Source organism: Helicoverpa armigera, chromosome 28 (genome assembly GCF_030705265.1).
Source record: "Helicoverpa armigera isolate CAAS_96S chromosome 28, ASM3070526v1, whole genome shotgun sequence".
In the NCBI taxonomy this organism is placed as follows: Eukaryota; Metazoa; Arthropoda; class Insecta; order Lepidoptera; family Noctuidae; genus Helicoverpa; species Helicoverpa armigera.
Genome location: NC_087147.1, coordinates 3,706,827 through 3,733,884, shown reverse-complemented (window position 1 = coordinate 3,733,884; position 27,058 = coordinate 3,706,827). Strand labels below are relative to the sequence as shown.

Sequence of the window (27,058 nt, the reverse complement as noted above, 5' to 3'; positions counted from 1 at the left end):
TGGTCGGCTATACGAAACAAAAGTCAAATAATTTATTACGTTTAGGCCTTTACAAGCACTTATGAACGTCAAAAATATAAATAGGTTTGATTTTAGTTACCCAAGTAGATTATTCTAAATTAAGGAGCTCTGGTTGCGGTTTGCAATACTCAAAATAGTATTGTAATTAACAAAATGGAATCGTGTATCATTTCGTAAATTATTAACGTTCTGACAGATATAGGTCACTCGGGCTGGAAATATGCCACTTAGTCTACCCTCAATTAGGTTGGAATCGGCTTCCAATGTAGTTGACTGTATGCATCAATATTTTAAACTAGTATCTTCATCCCTGAGGATGAAAGGCGACCGAGAGGGAGACCAAGAAAACGCTGGAGAGAAGACTTGGACAGCTTCCTCTCGGACTGGCCACAAACAGCGATGGACAGAGAAAAATGGAAGGCTATGGGGGAGGCCTTTGCCAAGCAGTGGGACAGCATAGGCTAATAAAAAATAAAACAGTATCTTCATCATCTGCCTAGCCTTTTCCCAATTATGTTGGGTAAATTTCCAGCCTTACTGGTATCACCAATGTTCTACATGAAGACACTGCTTATGTGACCTCCTCAAGCCAGTTAGCTGGGCAACCCCTTGGTAAGACTGCTTGTCAGACTTTCTGGCTCCTGACTAGCCGTAACGACTGCCAAAGATGTTCAATGACAGCCGCAACCTATAGATTATCGTGCCTTGACCTCCGAAACTCAGTTATACGGGTAACCCAATATACGCTTTGGTAAGACTGGTTGTCAAACTTCCTCGCTTCTGATTACCATAACGATTACCAGAGAAGTAGGTTCAAATGATAGACGAGACATACATATTTAACATGGCTTCTTTCATCAAATTCAATAGCTTTTTAAAAAGAAACCTGATCGATTAGATACTCAGAACCACAATCAACATCTTATTTGAAAATAAATAAACATGTCTGACCTCCCACAAAACACCTACCACATTATTTCTATTACACCCGAGGAATCTATATAAAAAACCTTGTATGTATGTCTATACATCCATCACTTTTGTCGAAATTCGATACAACATTAGCATATTGATTGGAACCGTGGAGAACAAAATGACTAGCGGAGGTGCCATAACGGAGAATCTAAGAAAGCAACGCGTCAAATGCGAGTGTAAGGGCAACGAGGAATGTTACTGTCATCGGCCTTGTAAACCTTCTTTATACCCGACCTTTTATTGTAATACCAAAAATCGGTGACAGATGTTTCAAAGAATCCTAACGCCTCGTTAGTTTACTAGTAATACATCATTTTGGTCATAATGGTCATGCCCACCGTACATATCGACCTAGAAAAAGGCACCTGACCTACCTGCATTATGGCATCTCCGCTCATCTTTCCTTACCGTTCTGTTACCGTTCAATGGCGGTACCTATCTATACGTCAAAATATTATACCACGTATATTGGAGTGACGAAAACTTATGACGGACGATTTTTTTTAATGGCCGACTGATGACGACGTTGATGGCAGAAAGGTTAGGTTAAGTGTTTATGATATGTAAATTATGTTGTTAATAACGGACAGTTTCAAGCTGTTTTACCCGCGTCCCGAGTTTAACCCTTCCGAAAGTCTAGGTATGTAGATATATAGATTCAGTTGTAAAAAAAGAACATGAAAATAATGATATACTGACACAATAATTGGCACTATTCATTCAAACAGCAATGCTGTTACGTGTTATTTTACCCATTTTATATTTATATCGTTCCAGTAAAGATCAAATAACAACAATCACTCTTTTAAATAAGCGTTACAGAACAATATGATTCACTCCGTTTTTACTAGAACTCTGAATCATAACTTCACAAAAATTCAAAATGGCGGTCGCCAAATGCGCAAAGATATTTCCAGTAAGTTCGCAAGAGCCAACCTTTTATTTTCTGATAAGCATAATAAGCCACGTACTGCAAAATACACAAAAGGAGGTTTAATGAAATTCGGCCTCGTTGCGCTCGGCTTAAGCTCCTGTCATTATTTAAAAAAAAATAACACCAAAACTTTTTGACACCGAAATATTCAATTTCGATTTATTACCCAACTTTTTGTTCAGTCCCAATATTCTTTGTTATACGATTTTGAACTCTATACGGTTGTTTTAAGGGTGTTTGGTTTTATTCTGGATGGTAAATAAAGTTTGTAATTCCGGTGTCAGGAAATGTCAGGCGTATCAATTGACAGTTGGAAGTTCGTCGGTGTTTTTTGGGCGTAAAAAATGATATGAAATGAATTAAATACGGTATATGATATTAACATGTTTGTTTTCTGTGACTACTTTTCATTACCTTTCTATTCTGTAATTAGCACTGAAAATAGCTGAGTAAATCAATTTATTTACAGATACTGTACTACTTGAACTAAAAAAATAATTTTAAAATTGATTGAATTTTGAAGATTTTTTTGTATAAAAAAATAATATGCAGGTACCCTATCGAATTGAGAACCTCCTTATTTTTGAAGTCGGTTAAAACGAAACGATGGTATTGACAGGTACTAGTACTATGTTAACTTTTCAAATGCAATTATTTAAATACTTACGCGCTCTTCTATTTCGTCGTAATTTCAATAAAAATTAGTTTACATCTTTCAAAATCAATTTAAAAATCAATAGATATAAAAATTCTCATTTCCTTCATTCAACATTTATTACAAAAAATACTCCGTATGTTGAAAGTTTTACTCTATTTAGAGAATATATAATTCTCATAACATTTAGAGGCCCAATTAAAATTACTCAATTAATTATCAAACATCTTAACTGGCTGACGATCATTTTGAACTGTACAGTTAAATTATTTAACACTTTTATCCGACGTTGATGAACAGGTAAAAAAAATATACGAACAGGTTATTTTTTATTTGTAACCAGTATCCGGGATTTGGGTTCCGCGGTAATAAAGGAAATCTGTAATTTTTCATAGCCTTACCGCTAATATAATACTTATGTATTTTAAGTTTGCTATAACATTTTTAGAATCCTTACCGATCGAATCATTTTCGAAAAATATGTATAAAAAATCAGAAATATATTGCATTGGTAAATAATAACCTCAAAAATGCTATTCAATATATCAACAAACTTATAAAAAAATGCTTTTCTAATATTCCTTAACGGATTTTAGAAAAGCATGTCTGCACCTATTCACACGATCTTGTAAAATATTGACGGTCCGGTGTATTCTATCCAGGTTATTCTAGAGTGAATGAATACTTTTTATACTGAACCCAACGTATATACCGTGTGAGCTCTTAACCGGTTTATTTAAATAACGTATTTAAAGGAAATACCAAATCCGAAATATTTACGAGTTTCAAACTTTAGTGAGATGTTTTAGCACTAACTTCCTTTAATATTAATTAGAAAGATATTTTCCACAGTAACTAAGAAATAAACAATTTTGATCAAAAGTCATTAAATATGTAGTAATTAATAAAAAACTATTAATTGGTAATCAAATATAAATCATATTTATTATGAAGAGTTAATTGAGCAAAATTAACTTTATTTTTTGTCTTGCTAATTTATTTTGTTTCGTTCATTGTTATTTATAGTTTTAATTAATTAGTAAGTAATACTATATTAATTATGTTTTTCGTTTTAAGGTTCTCCAGCGAGCAATAGCTAACTTAATATTTTTTACGGGACACGAAAATTACGAACCTTAAAAATTTTCATGACTAATATCATCATCTAACTTCTGCAGTGGTTTCACTTGCGTCCCGTGGGATCTACTCCGTCCCACAGTTAAAAAGATTATATCGATAAATGGCTATCTAAAACTGGTTTTTTTTTTGTCAAATCTTTCCAGTACTTAGTTCCTGAGATAAGGGCGTTTTGACCAATAAAAAATCTTCAGCCTCATTATATTGGTAGTTATAGATTCATTCTAGACCGGATAGAAATCATAAGTTAATGAATTCGTAGAATCAGGATATTCATTCACCAAGTTACGAGGTTCAAACCTGTTGTAACTATTAGTATTAATCTACAGGTTTTAAGATCCCAATTTATTTTTTGTCGTTACACTAGGAAGTGATAGTCCATTCATTAATGTTTTTTTAAGCTTGCCTTCACTTGCAATTTTAAGTATGTTGGTACATCCTTCCTGTATGAAATTGGCAAAATATGACTACCTCTACAGTTCCAGTTGGTCACCAGTGATTTTTGATGCTAACCTAATTATCATCAGCATCATCTCCCAAGCTTTTTGCCCAACTGTGTTAGGGTTGGCTTCCAGTCTAATCGGATGCAGCTGAGTACCAGTGTTTTACGAGGGGCAACTGCCTATTTCTTATTAAAAATAAATAGACAGGTATATATAAAAATAAAAAGATAAATGTTTAGCCACTTCCCTGTCCACGAAGCACATACCTATTATGACTCATGGGGCATGGAGAAGCACCTACCTAACATTTTGCTTCACTAAAACATTCTACTACCCAACAATCGCAAGTCACTCTCAAAACTTCATACTAAAAACTTGGATCGATATTTTTCACACAAACCTACAAAAATATAGCAACATTCTTTATGTGTAAAGCTAATGTGTTTTTGTATAATTTATACGGCTGGCAACACAAAAGTTTTAACATCAGAATCGCGTTAGCTAGACCGAATTAAATAGTCGTACTGTGTAAAGTTTTGGTGGAAATCCTAGCGAGAAATCAGAACTATACTAACGTGTGTTTGTCATAAGGGAAATTTTTAAAAGAGCTGTGTTTAGATTCTTATAGGTTTTTTGTTAGTACATAATAATGATTTAAAAAATGACATATAATATTGACGCGCTGAAATATTGAAGATGTATATAAGCTACATAACCAAGTTTCATCTGAGTAAATAATTATGTTGAGTAGTTTTTGCATGAAAGAGTACAAAAATCATATTTCCCATTTATAAAAAACGAAACCTAAAAGAGGTCAACGCTTTTTTTATTAACTTGCATTATGTAATAAGACAATGTATGTATGAATGTTCTACATTTTTCTTATAAATATTATATATACATATAACCAGTATTTACCGCGACTATATAATAAGCCATTGATAACTTTTAAAACAGTACAAAACAGCTTAAAACAAAAGCTAAAGAAAAATGCTATTTACAAACCCAATTATTCTGACCTTTACCATCAAATTGAAAACACTAGCATTATCTAGGCGTTAAAAGCAGACGCCTACGCAAATAATTTTCTCGTAAGTAAAAAAAAGCGATTTGATTTGGTCTTTTGATACCTACAAATGTTAGAACAATTAATTTAAATATATGGAAAGTAATCGTTCTATAAATGTTTGTCTATAAATAGGGATCGGCCTACACATTGACAGTTGATTTTTGATGCTTTGTCTTACCTATATACATGTACCGTAGGTGTTTTATAAATAAACGCTATCTTGATTACTGGGTTAAAAGGATATTTTTAGACATTAATACGTCGAACTCAAAGTGACAGTAAAAACAACAGTTTATCTTTTTTTATGTGGCCAACTGTTGAGGTTCAATACCTTTATGGGCGTTGTTTTAGTAAAATAGATACAGACATACCTAGTAGATCAAATTTCCACCAGACCATTTTGAAAAAAAAAGAAAACTATCTAAATACTTTTAATAATTAACAAAAAAACATTTGGCTCGCCTCAAATATTTTTTAGATCCTTAGAAAAATCTACCTTGACATTTCAACAAAGTCTATTACGGATGCAATTAAAACGGAATAAAACTGAGGAAAAAACATTATTTTAATACACCCACAGTCTCTAAGGCCAATAAATTGTCTAGCATCTCGCTCCCGGTTAATAGCCTAACTCCCTAGTGGCTACACTTGATGGGAAAATACCGGGGCACATCTATTTTTTATTTTTATTAATTTCCAAGAGTGTTATTAAAAGAAGTCTTTTGAATGAAGATCTTTTAAATGATTTTTGCTTTTGAAACTGGTATAAAGAGTTCACTGTGGTGATTTTGTATTCATTTGATCATGTCAATAGTAAAAAAGCTTTTTTATTAAACAAAATATCAGTATTACGAAATAACAGTCAGTCTGACACCAGTCTAATCAAGGGGTATCGGGTTGCCCGGGTAACCGGGTTGAGGAGGTCAAATAGGCAGTCGCTTCTTGTAAAGCACTGGTACTCAGCTGAATCCGGTTAGACTGGAAGCCGACCCCAACATAGTTTGGGAAAAGGCTCGGAGGATGATGATCAGTTTACGAAATATAGTTGAATGAATTATGACTAAATTCTAAGAACTTTGGTCCAGTCGGATTTGATTAGATGAACCTCGGACAATACTACCCAGAAATTGGTTATTGATTCTAGTTACAGAGCTGGCTATATATGTCATGTTAAATAACACAAATTCTCCGCTCAATTTCAACACATCAATTCTCCTACTGAACTCCAAAACAGTAGAACCATTTCCTAGCAAACAATGCTATAATCAAAAGCACAGTTTAACAAAACCTTACCAGTAACAGTTGGTCACTATAAAGAATTCTAGAGCTATCGACCGTATAGACGCTTTGTTTGAAACAACTGTGCTTTAGCTCAAGGAATATCATTCGGGCTTTTGCGTCCAGAATTTAAATGCAGTGTACCACTTTCGGGATTGTTTTTACTGTAATATTCCTGGCAAGCGGAAAATTTAAAATTTTCGTCATTTTTTGAAATAGTAAAAGTAGTGTACTGGGTTGTTATCGTCACGAATAAAACGATGACCACAATATTTTGACATCAAGTGTAGGTACAGTAATTGGTGAAGTGCTTAAAATAAAATGTGTGGCAAAAAATGTTGCTCTAAATTAAATATATACGTATGTATCAATAATAACCATATTAAATATATAATTTTCTGTCTTTTTTTTTTTGTTTAGTAACCTAAGTTTGTATTTACAATGTACGTACATAAACGTTATATGAATAACACATATAAAATGTATCTAACGTTAAAAATAGGCACTTAATTGTATCCAGTCCTATTTCTAACGACAAATTCATGTTAAGTCCAAATTAATAAAAAAGCTGTCATCACTACTGGAATACTTGGAAAAATAATAAAACACCATATGACATAGGAAAAAATTAGTCCACGGCCTGACCAGACACAATCAGTTATCCTCGACATAACGACCCCACAAGGGTTCCATTCCTTACGCTCACCAAACAAAACAGAGATACTTATTAAAAAAACTCACGTTCCCAAATCGCCATTAAATTAACTTTTCAACAAAATTACAAATTATTATGTTAATGAATAATTAACATACACACGCATTTGTTCGCGTCGTATATTTTCATGGAGAACAAAATGACTAGCGGAGGTGCCATAACAGAAAATCTCCTAAGAAAGTAGCGGCCCAAAATGCGGGCACGAGGAACGTTACTGTCTCCGCCCTTATACGCCTTCTTTTGCCCCCGCCATTTTATGTAATACCAAAAATCGTTGACAAATGTCTCAAAGAACCCGAACGCCTTGTTAGTGCACTAGTAACTAATCGTTTTGGTCATGCCCACCGTACGTATTTGACCTAGATGAAGGTGCCTGACCTACCTGCATTTTATGTAGCATCTCTGTTCGCCTTTCATTACTCCGTGTATATTTCCCTCGTTGTTAATTAGAATTATTTTACGTTGAAAACAGTTTACGTTTCAAACGTTTTGTTCAAAGTTGATGTTTACTTTAAGTTAATTAAGTTTTGTCGTTCAGTGTACTAGGTACAGTGTAGGCAGAGAAAATATGAAAAAAATATTTTTCTGTTCACATTTGGTCCGTTGAAAATTAATTTGGTCAACTAAAATATATGTGACTAAAATAAAAAGCAAGAGTTCAAATGTAATTGTTTTATGGCCTTTTCCAATATTGTATAATATGCTGATTTGTTTAATAGACATACAATTTTTGCATTACCTTCGTACAAGTAATGTCAAATTTCTGTATGTGTATGTATGTAAAAATGCAAAACAAAAGATAAATAACTCGCCAACTTCAAGAATCACAAAAAATTAAAGTATTCATCAAACTAGTTGGTTGCAGTTATTCAAATTCTCAAAACACGTGACGTAAGCCACAGAAAATACAGAAAACTTTACCATCTACCTATTATCTCTTTTATTTATATCCAACAAAGACGATTCTTTAACAAAACCGATCAATCGTTATTTTTTGCGCAAAACCGTAAAATTCTAAGAAACGTAAATCGTAAGTAATCATTCGCTGAGGTATGTCCGAGTATTTCTTATTCTTAATCTTTTTTTGGTAATTCAATTCACACTTGACACCTGTTTGACTGGCTATGGCTTGACTTTTTTATTTTTGGAGTTCCGCAAAAATATTTGAACTTCATCATTACCTAACAAATAGTAAAAGAATATTGCTAAAAAGTGTATAGCTGTGCCTGGAATGTGTTTCCATGTTACATATTAATTAATAGCAAGAATGACATTATACTAACTACAAGTATAAGGTAGGTAACTGAAATATATAACCCTTTCATTAATTACTATTGCTAAGCCCAATTTCTGACCACTTACTTCACTCACACTTTGTAACACTTAATACTTTTAAAGCATACATTAATCCTCTAAAATAATCAAAAGACAAAGAAGCAGAATATCAAATCTAAACGTTCTAATCTCCTGCCAATCCTCATTCTTAAACAATGGCCCAGCTTCCATTGTCTATTCTCAAAGACTTATCCAAAGCGACGGAACCCGAACTCTAATCTCGGACTCACCTTGGCATCGTTTTTAGGGTTCCGTACCCAAAGGGTTAAACGGGACCTTATTGTTTTCGCTCCTCTGTCTGTCCGTCCGTCTGTCACCGGGCTGTATCTCGTGAACCATTATAGATAGTTAGAGACTTGAAATTTTTCACAGATGATGTATTTCTGTTGCCGCTACAACAAAAAATACTGAAAACTAGAATAAAATAAATATTTTGGAGGGCTCCCATACAACAAGCGTGATTTTTTTGCTCGATATCGATAACGGCAACAGGTTGATACGGTTCTATAAGTAATGGTACGGAACCCTTAGTGCGCGAGTTGACTCGCACTTGGCCGGTTTTTCAATAAAGTGACGAATCAGGAACCTGTTTAACAAATAAATCACTGTTGCGTGTTTGATTTAAGATTTTTGCACTTTCAAGTTTGCAAAGGCATTCAAAAAAGTATTAAAATTTACTGAGATCGATAGCCGTTGGTTTTTGTGAGGGTTATTTTGAAATTGCGGGGAAGGACCAGGTGTTAAATGAAGATTTTTGGTTTTGTAGGTATTACTTTATGCGTTGGTGAATTAAGATGTTTTGATTAATGGTGAATATTTTTAAATAAAATCAAAAGAACATAATATTGCTTTGCCGCCAATATTATGTGAAAATTTGTATGACATAAAACACACAATTAACGTGAATACTTCAACATAGTCATTTCAATTTGATTAGACGATACGCAGAAAAAAAAAATCACAGTCGCTCTTTATGAGATTAAAAACAAAATGCTCAACAAAGATTCACATTTGATTTAAACAAATAGATAACTTCTCAACAATTTAATACCATCCACGCGAACGGAGTAAAACTAAAAGTAAAAAGGACAGTTTATAATCTCATAAGTTAAACAGAGTACATCGTTAACTACTGACGTTATATAATAAACTGCATCACAGTAAATGTTCTCTTAATTTTGAACTTTATCTCAATAATGATCGGGTACAGACCACACACGGAGCGATAACAAAGTGACATTTCCAATCTTAAATGTTTTCATATCAGGGGTAATTTGATGATAAGATTTTTGATATTATTATCAAGGCAGGTAGGTTAAGGCTACCGTTTCGTTTCTGTTTGAAATTTTTGAGAAAAAATTACTCATTAGGATGACATACAAAATCTCAAAAATGTTACAAATATTTATTACTATAAAATTTTATGTTAACCTATTAATATTATTATATAAATGCGAGTAGGTACCTATGATATGTAGATAAGTATAGTTGTCGGCACGGATAGTGAGCTCTCGGCGGAAGAGTGGGGATCGCTTTGCGCGCTGTACAGTTATGGCAATAAACCAATAAATCACTTCTGCGCAGGTGAAGGTCAGGGCTCAATATCCTTGCCGATGATTATACCGTCCCTCTTTTACGGTGATCAAAAACTATAAGATTGGTTTTGTGAAACCGCTGGTAGAAGTTACTTGATAATAATTTTCAACACTCCTCAGGACCAAAAGATGACATTAATATACGAGGTGAAAGGACCAACAAACCGGTCCTTAACGGTAATGCTGGTCCTTTGGTACACGAAAACCGATATAACTGTTGATTTTACCGATTAAGTTATTTGTGTTTATACTTTGCAATTTGCAATAACTCAATGTGTTGAAGTGTTAATGAGATAAATATTTCAAAGACATGTAAGCTTTGTGTGCAATAAAGATTTCTTAACTACAGTTTTATATGAGTTTCTGAGAAGCATTACTTAAAAAAATTGCAATATATTTCTTCGTGATTGATTGGAATAGACACATGCTTATTTTTATGTCTGTATATTTTTGCAAGAATAACACTTGGAGATTTTGATGAAAATATATTCTTCACCCTAAAAGTACTATTCATTTCAGTGCTTCCAAAACTGCATCGACCATAGCCATGTTAACGTATTTAGTAGACCAATTCCTTTCATGCGCATGCGTGGTAACTGACTAAGGACATAACTCCATTCCCGCTTTATAGTACTTCTGTGTTCCTCCTCGTCGTAAGTTTTAACGCACTACCAACCAAACTGGTAGCTAAATGACGGGTTGAGACGACGCTAAACATTGCAGGCTATAAACAACCACAGAACATTCCAATCAACATTCAACCTTATGCTAAAGCCCCTAAGTGCTATTCTGATCAGCAACATTCCGACGCTTGTGACGTTCCAGAAATTGTTTCCATGTTGGACGGCCACGCGAACGCTTCGCTATCCTAAAAGCCGTTTTGGATTTTATTCCTTGGAAATAAGTGCCAATTTAGGGTGAAAGGAATCCTGTGTATACGACGTTCTATGTCAGAATAATGTCGCCACGCGTAAAGTACTTGCGGGGACTCAACTGGTTTTTCTTTTTATGTGTTTTTCTTTTTTTTCGCTTTTTTTTCGATGCGTCGCTTCAAACGTTGAGATTTTTTTATTTTTACGCTATTGTTCAAAAATGGCAATATTTTATATTTTTGTATTTGAACTTAAAATATAAGGTTTTCATGGCCTCTGGTTATATTTTTTGCTTAATGTCAAAATAAATAAAGGCTTTTGACGTTTACACATCTTTATGTTGTAATCCCATGAGATATTCCGACGAAGGTTGGTAAAAACAATGATTTATAGTTTTTGTTGAGTGCTATGATTGCATCGTGAGCATTACGTTAGAATGTAAAAAATGAGCTTTTGTGATTCGATTTTTTGGCAAATTGAAAAAAAATCTTAAGAACTCAAATAATAAGAATGACATTTAGAAAGTTGCAGATCATATTATATTTTTTAAATGATTAAGGATACATAGTTATAATCCTTAACAAAATTAAGGCTGTTAATAAAACCATAAACACCCTTTAGTAAACCATTCAACAAAAAACCACTCATTTCGCCAAGGACCATATAAACAATACTGGAATAAAACCTCATTTAATTCAAGTTCCCCATAAAGCTACATTTATGGCGATCTTATTAACCTCCAATGGTCTAGAGTCTATGCAAGTCCAAGTAGGTAGTCAGTGGTAGCAAAGCAAGAAGGCGTCGCTAGTATGTAGCCAAACAAAATAAACGTAACCGCATCCGGTCACTATGTAGGAAAATATTCAGAAGTTACAATATTATATTATTAATGGATGTGACAAAATTTTATGATGTGTCAAAATCGTTTGATGACCTGCCAATATGTCATTCGTCTAGCCTTTTCCAAACTATGTTGGGTACGGATTCCAATCTAACCGAATGCAGCTGAGTACCAGTGTTCTACAAGGAGCGACTGCCTATCTGACCTGTTCAATCCAGTTACCCGAGTAACCCAGTAGGTACCCTGAGGTAAGACTGCTCAACCAATAGATATTTGTTTTTGTTTTGTATGTCAAAATGTAAGGACCAGCTATAAATAGGTACGTGGTCTTATGTATTTTTGTCTCTCTCTTCTGTATTTCTTTAATTTAAAACTTTGTGTTACTTGCACTGTATAGCCTAATAAAAAGCTGTGTCTATTGTAAGTATATAAATAAACACATGTATATATTCTATAAACTTCACAATTCAATGTTGAGCAAGTATGTGAACAAAAAAAATATGTATTAAATTAGTTATGATCGCGTGTGAGAAAAAATGTGGCCGGGTTGGCGAGTGATTCGATTATTTGATAATTCCTCTTCGATGTTAGTACGCCATGAAACTCGATAAAACAATACAAAACTTTACAAATAATTGTTGTTTAAATTGTTTTAAATCGATGGCTGTTAGAATATTTATATGCTTTATTGTTTTATGTATATCATTTTATTTCCAGATAGTTTTTTTTTCTGCACAGTGGTACGTATTGGTTTCTATTTAATTCGAAAAACAGTTGAATACTACTGAGTGTTTAGTGTAGGTACCTCATTATTTTTAATTGTCAATAAGAGAGGCACAACTAAATTAATATATTAAGATGAGGAGGTTTTTGACGCTTTTTAGTTTTAGTGTGAGTACCACTCTTAGAACATGTTTTGTACAAAGTTGTAAACTATATATATTTTATATATATTTTTGTGACGATTTAAAAAAAAGTTTTGTATTAATTTTATACATTGTGAAAATTCATAAATAATTTATTAAGTTCTTTAACCAACCTCGTTAACAAATAAAACCGTTTGAATTGGCTTTAACATTACTATTTTACATTGATGGTTAGTACAATGTAAATTATTTCATTAAATTGACCGCTGTTGCCAATTTGTGAACCACTGGGCGTAATCTCACGGGAGTAGTTTAAATTTCAGTGGTAATTATTTAAATAAAAAGTAGCACATTTAAACTATAGTTATAAGTACATTAGTATAGCTATATTGGCTTTTATATTTTGGACCACAATTAACGGAATTGAAATATTGAACTTTTAGCATGAAATGGTATTAATGATTCAAATGTTTTGATATTTATCTAAATAAAATAGGTTGATTTGATTACACCATTTCACGTATCAAATAGTTATACACGTTTTAGTGTATGAACTTAAACAATGTACTCACTATCGCATTTGTAATAATTACTTTTTTAAAAGAGCTACCAATTTACAACTTAAAAAAAAGATTTTATAAATATTTATTGACATTTCAAATCTCATACTGGCAAAAATACACACAGTGGCGTTTTCAATAGCCTAAAGATTTATCTATCTATCGTTTTTTACATAGCCGACACTACGAGTTACACTCACATAATATTTTTGTTACAAAATAAACCTTCTGCTTCTAGCCTGTACGCTGCGTAGGCGCCGTTCGCGACAGGTGTATGCAGCGGATGTGTGACCGGTCAGCCAGCCAGCCAGTTTGTGTGTATCTCACTCCGTTTACATCTCAGTGTATCTGCTCTCTAATTTCGTTATAATATTGCTTTTGATTTTTTTTATATCAGAATATGTTTTTCAGAGTTTACATTTTATTTATAAAATCTATGCAAATTCAACCTCTTTCAAATAAATTAGTAATTTGATGAAATAGTTAACGGTAAGTAATAAATACATTTCATCTTGAGATCTACCAACGTAAAATCATCAATATAAAAAACAGGAGAACTTTTCAACAACTTAATGATGAATTGAATACTCGATAAAAAAATTAAATGATATTCAAAATCAGTTTGTAATTTTGGTAGTACAGTCTCAATCCAAAACTTTTTACGAACACCCATAAAATCCTCAATTATTTGTGATTCAATATCGGTTACTGCGTGTCTCATAAATGGCGTTAATATACCTCTTAATACTCATATTTTTAAAGAACAGTAATTTGCAGTTTTCGATAATTTCACCTTAATGGCCACCGTAAATATCCAGACCAAACACCGACAATCCTTAAAAATAATGTATAAAAACCTCAATTTTCGTATTAAATGCATATCTTAAAACAATTACTCAAAAATCGTACGTTTCCGGCTTCGAAAGTCGTTAAAAACGACTTTAAAATTTTTAAAAGCAATAAACCCGTTATTTTACACAGTTTTTCGTTTTTATCGCTTCCTAACAATATGTGGATATTCCCTCCTTTTTCGGCCGCAAAGAGACCTCGTAAATAATGTTTTTTATATTTTTTATATGTATATATATTTTATATGGGTTGTATATTCCCGAAATGGTTAGCACTAAATCATTTATATGGCCAGTAAGCGTTCAAGGTTCTAAAAACTATCTGAGACGGTATCGTAAAGTTAGAGCGTCGGTAACCTTTGAAATCGGGACAGTTTTCTATTTAAACTAAATGGTTTAGGGACGTGGGTTTTTGATATTGACGGGCTGTCAGATATAAATAATGGTTATTGTTATATAAATGAAGTTAGATCAATGTTTTTATAACTGATCTTTTTAGTGCATTTTACCTTCATCTTAAGATGATCTTTCTAGCAAACTAATGTAGAATATAATGATATGCTTCAAGACCAGTAATTTTAGTTTTTGATAATATCTACATAATCAACTTACTAACTTTAGATGGGTACGTAAGGTTGTCATGACGAGATTGCTCTTAGCAATAAGAAATCTCTTTAAGTCACCTACTGCAATAAGTTCGAGATCAAAAACGTACCTAATAAAGAATATCTATCAATCTGTCTATCTATTGCTAGTACTGTGTACCAATCTTCTTGTCGCAAATCTTTCTAAGCAAACATAATGTCCGCAAGTATAAACTGTCAAACATTAAAATTACAAAGTATAATATACGCATAATAAATCTTAAATCTATCCATTTTACCGTCCGTTTCTTCACTTTTGCATCTGTCTGTCTGTATGTAATAAAATTACCATTTTCCAACAATAAAATGTGACTGAATCATTCATGGACAGATACGAGATGGCAACATTGAGATTTGTGGTTATTTCATTCATAAAGAATTCACAAATAAGACGAAAAACTTGCAGTGTGTGGCGGATGGGTCAATCAAATGAAAATAAAATATATACAATTTACAAAATAAGTAAGCGAAATGCTTGTGGGAGATCGAAACAAAAGAAGGCTTATTAAAATGTCAAAACAGTCTTTTATTTTGTAAGAACTTATAACATCTTTATTCTGCACTAGCCAATTGCCCTCGGTTTCATTTGCGTCCCTTGAGAAGTACTGCCCGTAACGGGATAAAATAGCTTTCGAACAGAGTAAGAATTTTTCAAATCGGTTTTGTAGTTGCGTAGCCTTTTAGGTACAAACAACAGACAAAAAAAATATTCCTATTTATTATGTAAGTACATATAAATAACATGGTGGTTTTGGCATAAACAGTTCAAGTGGTGCCAACAGATGCAAGTACAATAGAGCTGTCTTCTCTCTTTGCCAGTTCTGAATTTTGATGAGAACACGTTTCACTCTACAGCGATAGGCCGGAAAAACTTTACTCAAAGAAAAAGTATTCGATTGCACGTCTAACGTTTTACACAAGTATCAACAAAAAACTCATTTACACAGTTTTCCTTAACCAGTGCAGAAAGTTGGTACCCTATTGTGTGACCAAAAACCATTTATGTGCAAAAACTAATTATTAAGAGTACCCCGCACACTGGAGACTTTTTAGTCGGCCAATAGTTTGTTCAGGCGCTTGATAAGTACGCAGTTGTATGGGAGTGCGCATAGAATAACGATCAGGTATTTGGCCGGTATTAGACTGACTAAAAACGTTGCCCCGGCTGTCATTGAATATGCTTGGCAGTCGTTACGGGTAGTCAGAAGCCAGTAAGTCTGACACCAGTCTAACCAAGGGGTATTGGGTTGCCCGGGTAACTGGGTTGAGAACGTCGGATAGGCAGTCGCTCCTTGTAATGCACTGGTACTCAGCTGCATCCGGTTAGACTGGAAGCCGACCCCAACATAGTTGGGAAAAAGGCTCGGAGGATGATGCGATTGGGCCAACTGTCGGCCGATTGTTTAGTCTTCAGCGTGCGGGTACTTAAAGGTACTATTATTATATTTCCCTCGTTACGTAGATTTCAAATTTTTTAGTAGCTATATTGCTTATAGAATGTTGCGTGGTAAAAACTCGCGATAGACGAACGGACATTGTCAATTATGGTACCTACAAGATAATAATTATAATGATTGTTAGAAAAAGTCAGTTGATTCTGTTTGCGAAATGACTTGATGTCTTTTTAGAAAATTGCTTTTGGTGTACCGTTGTACCATTATAATTTTATGACGAGGTAAACTTGGTATGAAAATGGGTTTCTAGGACTAAAATTGACAAAATATGATGTGACTTTTTTACTACAAATCTCGAATTTTCAGCAAACCTTACTGTTACTGTTACAGCCTTTTTATCGTCCCACTGCAGGGCACAGGCCTCCTCCCACACGGAGAAAGATTGAGCATTAATCATAAACCACTCTTGCTCAATACGGGTTGGTGATTTCAGACTATCTAGTCCAGGTTTCCACAAGATGTTTTCCTTCACCTTTTTGTCAGCCTTTGGTGTCCAAGATATGTATACTTAGAAAGTGCATACAAACTTAGAAAAAATGCATTGGTACTTGCCTGAACTGGAATCGAACCCACACCCTTGTACTCGAGAGGTTGGTTCTTTACCCACTAGGCCACCACGACTTAAAACAAAATCGAACCTTGCTTTGGCAATCAATTGTTTTAAGGTCAAAAATGTCTAACTATTTTACCAAAAAATCACAATCACCATTTTACAATTCTGACCCCTATAAAAATGTGGGCGAATGTTATGTTGGTAATAAATAACAAAGCCCGTCTCAATGATAGTCATTTTATTTTTTATAAACAATATATCATTGGATTAATGTCCTAAAATTATAACATTAAGATAAAATGTTATAAATGATAAGCAAGTTAAGTTAAAGATTTGCATACGTTGAGTCATGGATTAAACATGCATGCAAGTATTATCTTGAAATGCTGGAATTCTTTTCATTGAAATAATATACCTACTATTAAATTATAAAGTTTTTTTTTTAGTTTCTTTGTCTTTGTAATATGATTTGCATGCATCTTTGTTAAACTCTTAAGTTATTTTATTAGTATTTTATGTATCCACTATCCATATCTTTTAGAAGGAAAAAATCACAAGCGTACGGTACGGTATTCTAGTTCAATTTATTATACGCCAAGCAATTGCTATGTGTAACTATTAGGCACATTAAAACTCAAAATAATGCACAATAAAAATCAATGACCAATACATTTGTCCCAATTCCCATAAACTAAACCCATTTGCCCAAATCAATTGGTAACCAACTAATTTGTGGTGGCAAACCTAATTATTTTTACCATACATGTCGTTTCGTACTTATAGTAAAATACACCATAATGAGGTTCATAGAAAGTGTAAAACTAGGTGCGAGTAGAAAGTATAATCGGCTCATTTTATGGGACAACGCAATTGCATTTAAAATTAACCCACATAGTTCAGGTTTTATAGGAAACCTATTTGATTGGTTATTAGTCGGCCCATGTTGGTCTACTTTTGGACCTGTGAATTATCAAGTAAATTGGAGCCAGTTTCTTGCGTACTAATCTGATTAACATGCTTACTTGATTTCCTAGATTACTGACTCATAGAGTGTTTTACGAAACTACATTTAATTTATAGGACAAAAAACATGACGACATTCTGTACAAAAAAATGCACAAAAAACTACAATTTTGGTGACCGTACCATCACATCAAAAATATCTTAAACAGCTTTTGATTGCACTGGTTTCTTTCCGAGACAAAAAAAAACACAAATAAGGCAATATTATTATAAGCAACTTCGTTAATAAAATGCCTAAAATTAAACCTATATCCGGCAAAAAACGCCTACCTGCCATTCCCAAAAAATCACATCAGTGGTAACTGTCATGCACCTTAACTCAATAATAATAAGTACGATTTTCCTATAAAACAGTTACCACCGACTTGACGTTGACTGTACCTATTATAAAAAGACTAGCTTCTGCCAGAGGTTTCACCCGCATCCCGTGGGAACTACTTCCCACACTACATAAAAAGTAGCCTATAGCCTTCCTCGATAAATGGGCTATCTAACACTGAAAGAAATATTCAAATCGGACCAGTAGTTCCTGAGATTAGGACAAACAAACAAACTCTTCAACTTCTTCTGCTTTATAATATTAGTATAGATTCCAATCACATTCGATCCCAAGATTGTTCAACCAAAAAACAACCATGATTATTTTGCAACGCCAACCGTCTGACCCCAAAGTATGGTGATCGTGGGCGGACGAGAATCCAGACGAGACGTAACGGTCTTTGGGTTAACCATTAAACAGCACGAATACCAAACGTATTGTGCTTACTGATTTTTGGTTTTAAAATGTCAATTTTGTAAGATTTTTGATACTACATAAATAGGAATGTTTCGTTTGCAATGTAGTGTGTCTTAATTAGACTTTCAAAAAATTACATGTTTTGCGTACATCTTTTGTTAAAGATCCAAAAAAATTAAAAAAAAATACTAAAAAACACGCCAGTCATATCTATTGTCATCAGAACTCAGAGCGTGTGCAAAATTTCCTCCTAATCGAAGACTGGGAAGTAGGTCAAATTAAGATTCCAAGATTTTCTTACATACATAGTTACAAATGAAGCTAGTAAGAAGAAAGTAAGAAGAGCACTGAAAGAGACAAGGCTTTTGGCATAGCTCTAGAATTCGGTGTCAAAATAAACACAGTCCACAGACCTGCAGACATCGACTTCTAGAGTAGAGTCTTCTAGAGTAAAGTTTTATTTTGTCCCTTTCACGTTTCGTTTCTTTTATTTTTATTTAACTTTAGAGATATGTACCTATATCAAATATTTGTTTTAATAAACCTTTGCCCCGGCTCTCTATAGCTACTCTCTTCCAATATTAATGAAAATGTAATACATTAGTAGTGTTATACTTATTTTTAAATTTTAAGGTCCCTATTACTTCACCACTCGATAAAATTACTACCGATCGAAAAATCTCATCGTCATTGAAGATGTAGCTAAAATCTAAAATAGTAGTTTTAATACCTGAAGATGTAGATGTTTAAATACCTGATTCTTCAACTAACAAAGACAAGAAACATCCAAATTTAAACGGACCAACATACATCGATCATTCTACGGATAATTTAGCCTCTGTAAGTGCTAAGCCAGAAGTGTTTACGCCCGTAAAAGCCAATTCAGATAATGGCTTATTTACGGATGAGTGGATCACGATAATATGATCAGTATTATTAAGAGGAACATCAGAATGGTATTCCTGTCTTCACTTAGAGAATGAGTGAGATCTGTTTGGTTTTGCGAAAGTACCAGGCTGGTGTTGCATAGATATAATAATGTCTTGATTTTACTTTCGAAAAGAAGAGAGTTCAAAAAAATATCTCTAAATTAAACTTCTGACTGTGTCTTGAGGATGCAGTTTTCATCCTTTTTCATATTTAAAACGAGGTAGGTACCTTGAATGACGAGACATGCAAAAATACATGTCCAGACGAGACAAATAACAAAAATAAACAAACTCTAACTGCAGCTAAAAAGTCACACTTCTATGCAAATACTGCAAAAATTATTCCCACAAAGGGATTTTTCATAAAGAAAACGTTTAAAAATACTAAGAACAGTGTTAAAAGCAAGTGGTTCTGGGTAGGTCGTCTTTCTACGAGTGATTCAGAGAATTCGCGTGGGTAGTCCGTAGAATGCATGAGCGATTTCTTACGTGTGCCACACCTTTAGTTTTCTCTAAAAACTATTTTTATGATTGAATTATGAGAATTGGGAAAAATTGTGGGTTGCAATTGTGGTGTTGGGGGAATTTAAGGCTTTGCTCTATTTTGAGTTGAACTTGTCAAGTTCATTCTCAACTAAATGTATTGGGCCTTGAATTATCGCATAGGTCTTTTATTTCATGAAAGCGGGTGAAGGGTACTTGTGTGGGTACAGGTGCATACACATTGTCTTTGTGTGAGAAAAGTCAGGAGCACTCAATAGTAGGCGTCGAGTCATAGAAAGACAATGTGCATTTACATCAGTTTTTCATTATTTTACACGAACACCAGTATGACTCACTCGCTCTCAAAAGATAAGACATCTAACTCAATAAAAAAGTATGACTTTTAGACTTACTTCCATTAAATGTGACTCGTATTACAAAACTTTAAAAAGCCCTATTATCAAACACAAAATATCAATTTTCCGTGAGAACCGAAACAAAGGGACGACGAAACTCAACAATTTGATTTACAACTTAAAACTTGCCGCAAGAAAGTTGCAAATCGTTTGCTAATTAAATTTTGAATCTCTGCATAGTGATTTGCAACTTTATCGTCTACGAAACAAATGTTGAATTGGATTAACAACTAGATTTTTGCTTGAATGGTTCTTACGTGACTGATAAGCCTAGTGTATTAGGTTTCACAGCCGATAAAAAGACTCTATTTTGATAAGGTAAAACTATGAGGTAGTTGGTCGGTCATGGTCTACATAACACAATGGATGTTTTAAAGCCTATACATTACGTCAATTGCGTGTTGAAATGATTTATGATAAAACGTTTTATAGGTATTGCTTCTAGTTCTAGCTGCTACGTCAAGCTATGCGACTGCATGCTCTGATTATAATAAATTGTATATCGATTCAAATCAATATGGCTACCGATCGTAAATCGATATCAATCGGAATCGTATAAAACAATCTCACGAACGTGCAGAAACAAATGTTTTACTCACAAAAGAATTACTATTATTTATTTTATTACGTGTCAAAAACACTATCATAAAAAGGCACAAAAAGTACATTATGGACAACAAAGTAATCAATTTCGGTAGAACTTAAAAACTTTCCTTTTAAGCGAAAACTTAACGCTCACATGATTGAGCAAAAAAACTAAGTTTAACTTAAAAGTATCAGATACCAGTAACTGATCTTGATTGTTTAAAAGCAACCTGCGAAGGGACCTGACAATAGGGTGTGTACTATTTGTTACTCGAAAACATATCACTTTAACGCTGTAGTTATCATTTCATTATCACTTATTTATTTATTTGCCTACAATTGTTACACACCAATAGTATAAGCAGAATTTAATAATTCATTGTGGGCAATGTTAATCGGCATTCATTAAATTAAATTGGTTGACAAGTTAGTTTTAACCTAACACAACAAAATATTTTTATTTAAAAAAAACTAGGTATATAAATCTAAGTAGGGCCTGAGCGTTACATAATTTTATAATATTTTTACGATAGCATTTTCAACAGCTACTTTATTTCCAAAAAAAATATCTACAAATTGTATTAATACAATAAGATACAATTAAAAACATAATCCTCAATTTAAACAAGCTTTAACATAACCACAACGAAATCTCACCCGAACCCTTCGAGTGATAACCAATCGACCCGCGTGGGATAACAAAACCCTTAGTAGCCGTCCTTCTATTAAAACTGGGAGCGGGTTTTTGTACCCTGGGATAATTGACCAACAGGTGTGTTAAAACCTTGTTTATTTTTATTCTAAGTCGACTGGTTTTGAGAATAGGCTCCATCAGATGTAACCCAGCCGTTTGGGTAACGGTAGTGATGTGACTTTTATTATATGAATGTTGGTATATTGTCCTTTCGAATCCTTTTCGAATTGTAGATTTTTTTTTTATATCTTACTTGATTGACCTGTATGCTTTTTTAAACACTATGAATATCGAATACCAAACATAGCTAGTAAATAACAATTGAGCATCGGTTTAAAGTTAAAGTCTAAATCGTTTATTCAAGCAGAATAATTTACTTATTATTTACTTTTAAACGTCATTATTACAAAATGACAGCAACCCCAGAACATCCCTCTTTCCGCCACTTCCTAGACTTTTGGCTGGAAAGAAGAAGCAGTGAAAAACAAACTTCCCAGCTAATTTAATTTGCAACCCCTTTATATTTTTTCATACATGATCGTGTGGATTAAATATCATATTGTACAAAAGTGTATGTGGCTTTAGAATAGAATAGAATGGATAGAATAGAATAGAAGTTTATTGTTTCCAGTATTAAAGCAAACAGAAAAAAAACTTAACATGGAGGCTATAATACCTTTAGTATAATACATTTATATATCTATAATACATTTAGTTTTACGTATGGTTACGATTTTTTGGATACGAAAATTTTTTGTCACCTCCTCCAATTGTGACCAATCATACCTGTTACGTATATGGCAATCAACCCTTATAGGGTTATAAGTATAATGGTAAATAATTTGAGTAATATGAGTATAAATGGCGTGGTAATTTCGAAGGACGATAAAATTAGGCAATTTAAATATGAAGAGGGTTAATTATAAGTACTTGACTTAAATATTGGGGACAATTTTCTTGAATTAAGTAAACGTTATTTAATGGACAATGTCTTGAGAAAAGGTTTTTAATTTAATAGACAGTTTGACTTTAATTTTTTAGGGAAAAAATATAACGGCATTAAAAAGAATAGGAGATCATCTTTCTATGAACTGTTTCACTGAAAATAAACTTTCCTACTTCATACAAAAAAAAACTAGCTGAACTAGGTTCAAGGTCATCCCAAAATTTTCCACTCCGAAATAAATCTAGCTTTCCACATAAATACTAATGACGACAATTAGAACATTACAAATAATCTATAATCCTATATTACTAAGCTATAATATTATATAGCCCCTATGTTACTTTACAATATTCGTGAACATAAATTAGCTGGCTAAAAGGCTATAATTTCAAAGCTAGTAAAAAGCCGCCTATATAAGCTAGATTGGCTTCTAGGAAAAAGTAACAATTTAGCTCTTTTGTGTCGCTATATTATGTTGATGTGAAAATTGTGTGGTTTTGATAAAAAAGAGTTTTATTTTTAGATTGTTTTATCACTGTTTTTAGGTACTAAAAGGTTATGGCGTACATGGCCATAACTAGTTTGTTACCTAAATAATGTTCTACTTAAGTATGTTATTAAACGAATTGTGAAAATAAAACACGATAACGCGGGTTTGCTACGCATTGTACATCAGTCCCATTGCCTTTTTCTTTTAATGTTAATAAAAAAACAAACATCAGAGGTGACCAGTTTATCACACACCTGCACAAAAACCGAAACTGATAACTGTTCCATAGCGTTTAGACGACTAGAACATACCTATGTACCTATATAAAATTCGCTTTACTTTTAAGTCTGCACAATGAGCAAAAAAAAAATAAAAAAATGGTGCCAATAAGGTGACTATTCTAACATCGCTCGACATTTTTCACCTGCTGTCACCATTCGTGACAATCCCCCCAATTAGGTGTGAGTCAGAGTTGGGGACAAAGGGGGGATAATTCCCCCTAATACAAAGTACTTTTTATAGTTCCCTTCATATTTACTGGCGGTGATGATAATTAAGATTTTTCGTTTGATGTCTTTGTTTTGGTTTGAAAAAGGAATAATTATGAGTTCGTGTTTTGTTTTCATTTTTAATTGTCCAGTATATAAATTAAGGAGTTCATGGCATAAACTTAGATATTAAAGAAATGCTTGCCTTTTTAATATCTATTCAGTCAAAAGAGAAATAAATTCTTCAAATATCGCATATTTTACGTATTGTAATTTTTTCCTCATTCCGACTGTTTGAGAAAAACAAAAACAAAGCAAATTCTCTCAAAACGTTCCAGTTTTCATTTCAGTTATTTAATTATTTACTTTTTGTCAGTAAAACAGGAAAACAATACTGTCAATAATATGTACCAAAATCCATTTGTTTGTACTGCGTATTATCAACGAGATAAATCCTTATTTCCTTGTCAAAAATTCCAATATTTATCAAAATAAAATAAATGTGTAGGTATTTAATAACAATGTCACTACCAATAAACACTATTTAATGTTTCATTTGTTACCGTACTTCGGTAAAACACCGGCTTTTCTATGAATTCATATCGAAAATTATTTGAACAAGCTGAGTACTAGTGTTTTACAAAGAGCGACTGCCTATCTGACTCAGGCAACTGGTTGTCAGACTTACTGTCTTCTGACTACTCGTAACGACTGCCAAAGATGTTCAATAACAGCCGGGACCTACAGTTTAACGTGCCCTCAACAGCAAACAAAAGACAACCTTCGAACATTGAAATAGATCAATGCTTACTTAACCTAAAATCGACCGATATATTTCGACATTACAATATTACTATCGATTACTTTGATAATAACACGTCTTCCTTGTAAGTACTACATTACATAGAAACATGTATACTCTAAAATTAAAGGCATGTACACACAAAAGATAATTTCCTTACGCCAACGCGATGTTTTCACACAATAACTCCAATGTTGTGATTATGATAATGAGTTCTGAACATAATAATTCTATGTTGAACATCGCACGTATGTTGGTACAATGCTATAATGTTCAACATTGTTGGAACGTGTGTTTAGGCCTTTATGTTGGAGCTTCTTTATTATTTAAGGCTAGTTTCGTCTCGACGTAGCACCTCCTTGTAATATAGGTATATAGCTACTATGTGTATTCAAAGCTTTAAAAAATAAAAGTATAACCTAAAACTCTTCAATTGTTTTCGAGTTCACTGGTCCGATGCAAAAATACAAACAACTGCCGCTCTTTATTATATTTCTGAAAGGAAAATTCTCAAATCCCTGGGAATTTTCGCTCGGAAAACGCATGGCGGAAAAGCTCCCTAAATATTCGTCATACATTTTGAATTTTCTAGAACCAGTAATCATTGTGCGACATTGTGGCAGACTAAAATACAATTTATGTACGTCAAACAATAGAGTATATATCACAAATCCGCATGAAAAAAATATGGTGCCGGCATTATCATGAAAAACTCATTTTCTCTGACATATCATCCAAAAACACTGCACACGTTTTATTCATAACAAAAATATACCAGTCACTTCAACCGAAACACGCGAGAATTACGCGCAAAAACCGCCATTAAACCAAAAAATAATAGTCAACTAACCTTCAGCTTCGTTATCACGAAAGAAAACGTTCATTACTTGGGTAATCCTATAATCTTTCACATTAAAAATCCAACATCTGAAAACGGCACAACACTGCTATACTAAACCACGAAAATAATCATCCACAGAGTTAAGAATCTTTTTTTTGCACACTGACACTCACAGAAAAAACACTGAATTGTTTATTTTTTTATTTTGAGGAATATTTTTTTAGTGTTCGTTTTTTCAAAATGCCGCGTAACGATGGTCGTCGGACGAATAGAACGCACTTTCACCCACGACGTTCAGCTAGTAACTGAGGGTGTATGTAAAGCTGCGCTCGCCCGGCCAGGCTGGGCACCAAAGAGTAAGCTTTTGAGAGACACGGCGACAGTTTTCTGCCTATGTCGGGTGAAAGCTCTGTGATTGTGTTAAGAGTATAAAAGTGGTAATAAATTAATGGTATTGAAAGACATCATGTACTTTGTTATTATTAAAAACTAGGTCGGTTCAATGGTATTTAATCGCATAGGGTTTGTCTATTTCAATGAAAGAAAATACCTACTATACAAATTGCCAATGTCAGCTGCTACAAATATTGTGATATTAATGTTTGGTTATTAGGTATATCATTGATTCATTGATATAATTTGACAGAAATAATTTAATTCAATTTTATCAAATTAATCGCACAAATGAACAACTGATCGTACACCACAAAATAACAATCGTTGTCAACAAAAACACTTATAAGAGCACCTATGAAACTCCACCTATGTCCTCACAGAGTAAAATTCAAAAGCTACCACCAATTCTACCTCACGACACATCTATAAATTTTCCCCCTAACCTGCTCTTTGACTCGACAACGACCTTAATCTGAAATCCCTTTTCAACTCCTCGTGCGTCTCATTATTGATCTCTTTCACTCCTCACTACCGGTGCAATAATACCTCTGTCTCTCTCTAACCAAGCGCTGTCGTATCTATCCGTCTCTGTTCCGCATCACTGCAGAGCCTCAAAAACGAGGTAGGAGCACCGTAGTATCAAGCGCGTTCCGAATAAGAAATTTTTCCTTTACACTGACCACAGTATAAAATGGCTCGGCTCGTTCGCTTGAGCATACTGGCAATTTTTCTTCGAGACTCTATGAAATTTATTAGTCTGCGCCATTTCTTGTAGATATGAGAAGTTAAGTTTGGATGACTGGGTGACTTATGAATTTTGTTTTAGCGAAAAAAAATGTATGCAGATTTTTATTAAGGAGTTTTTAGTTAGATTTTTTTGAGCAACAACGGACTTGATATTCTAGTGTTAGAAGGTTCGAATAAAATATAGGAAACAGTTGGTCAGACACGATATTTTCAATCGAATTGGTTTGTGTACTGCAACCATTATTGTTACGATACGTTTCGCGGACTAGTTTGTGAAGAGAGATAGCTACGGAAAATGCACATTGTGTTTTCGTTTTTTGTTCAAATGCATTTGTAGTGGTGCATCTATCAACAACTTTTTGTTGGGCGCTGTTGATCACGGGCGGGTTTTTAATAGAAAGGTAGGTATTAAACTAAAAGGTTTTTAGAAAAATGTGTTATCGAATAAATTTGACACGGTCATGACAAATGGTAAAGCAAATAAAAGATGTAACCCATTGTATGTCGGAGCGCAGATACTTATATGCGAGATATAATTGATTTTCTATTGTTTTATAATTAACTACTATTAAATTAACATACAAGCAGTTACCAGTAAGTTTCATCTCTACATTTTTTTTTCTACGTCAAGCTTTACAATTTAAGATTTATCAAGAAGTAATACGAGTATTTCTATTACCAAACATA

At 33.4% G+C, this 27,058-nt stretch overlaps 1 protein-coding gene across 1 annotated transcript in view; it reads right to left on the bottom strand.

The window, feature by feature from the left end:
- Positions 1-25,521, bottom strand: part of LOC110377681 (irregular chiasm C-roughest protein) — an 84,845-nt gene extending 59,324 nt beyond the window's left edge. The window contains exon 1 of the mRNA XM_064042309.1: positions 25,238-25,521. The gene's annotated coding sequence lies outside the window, so the exon portion shown is untranslated. The remainder of the gene's footprint in view (positions 1-25,237) is intronic.
- Positions 25,522-27,058: the final 1,537 nt, after the last annotated feature.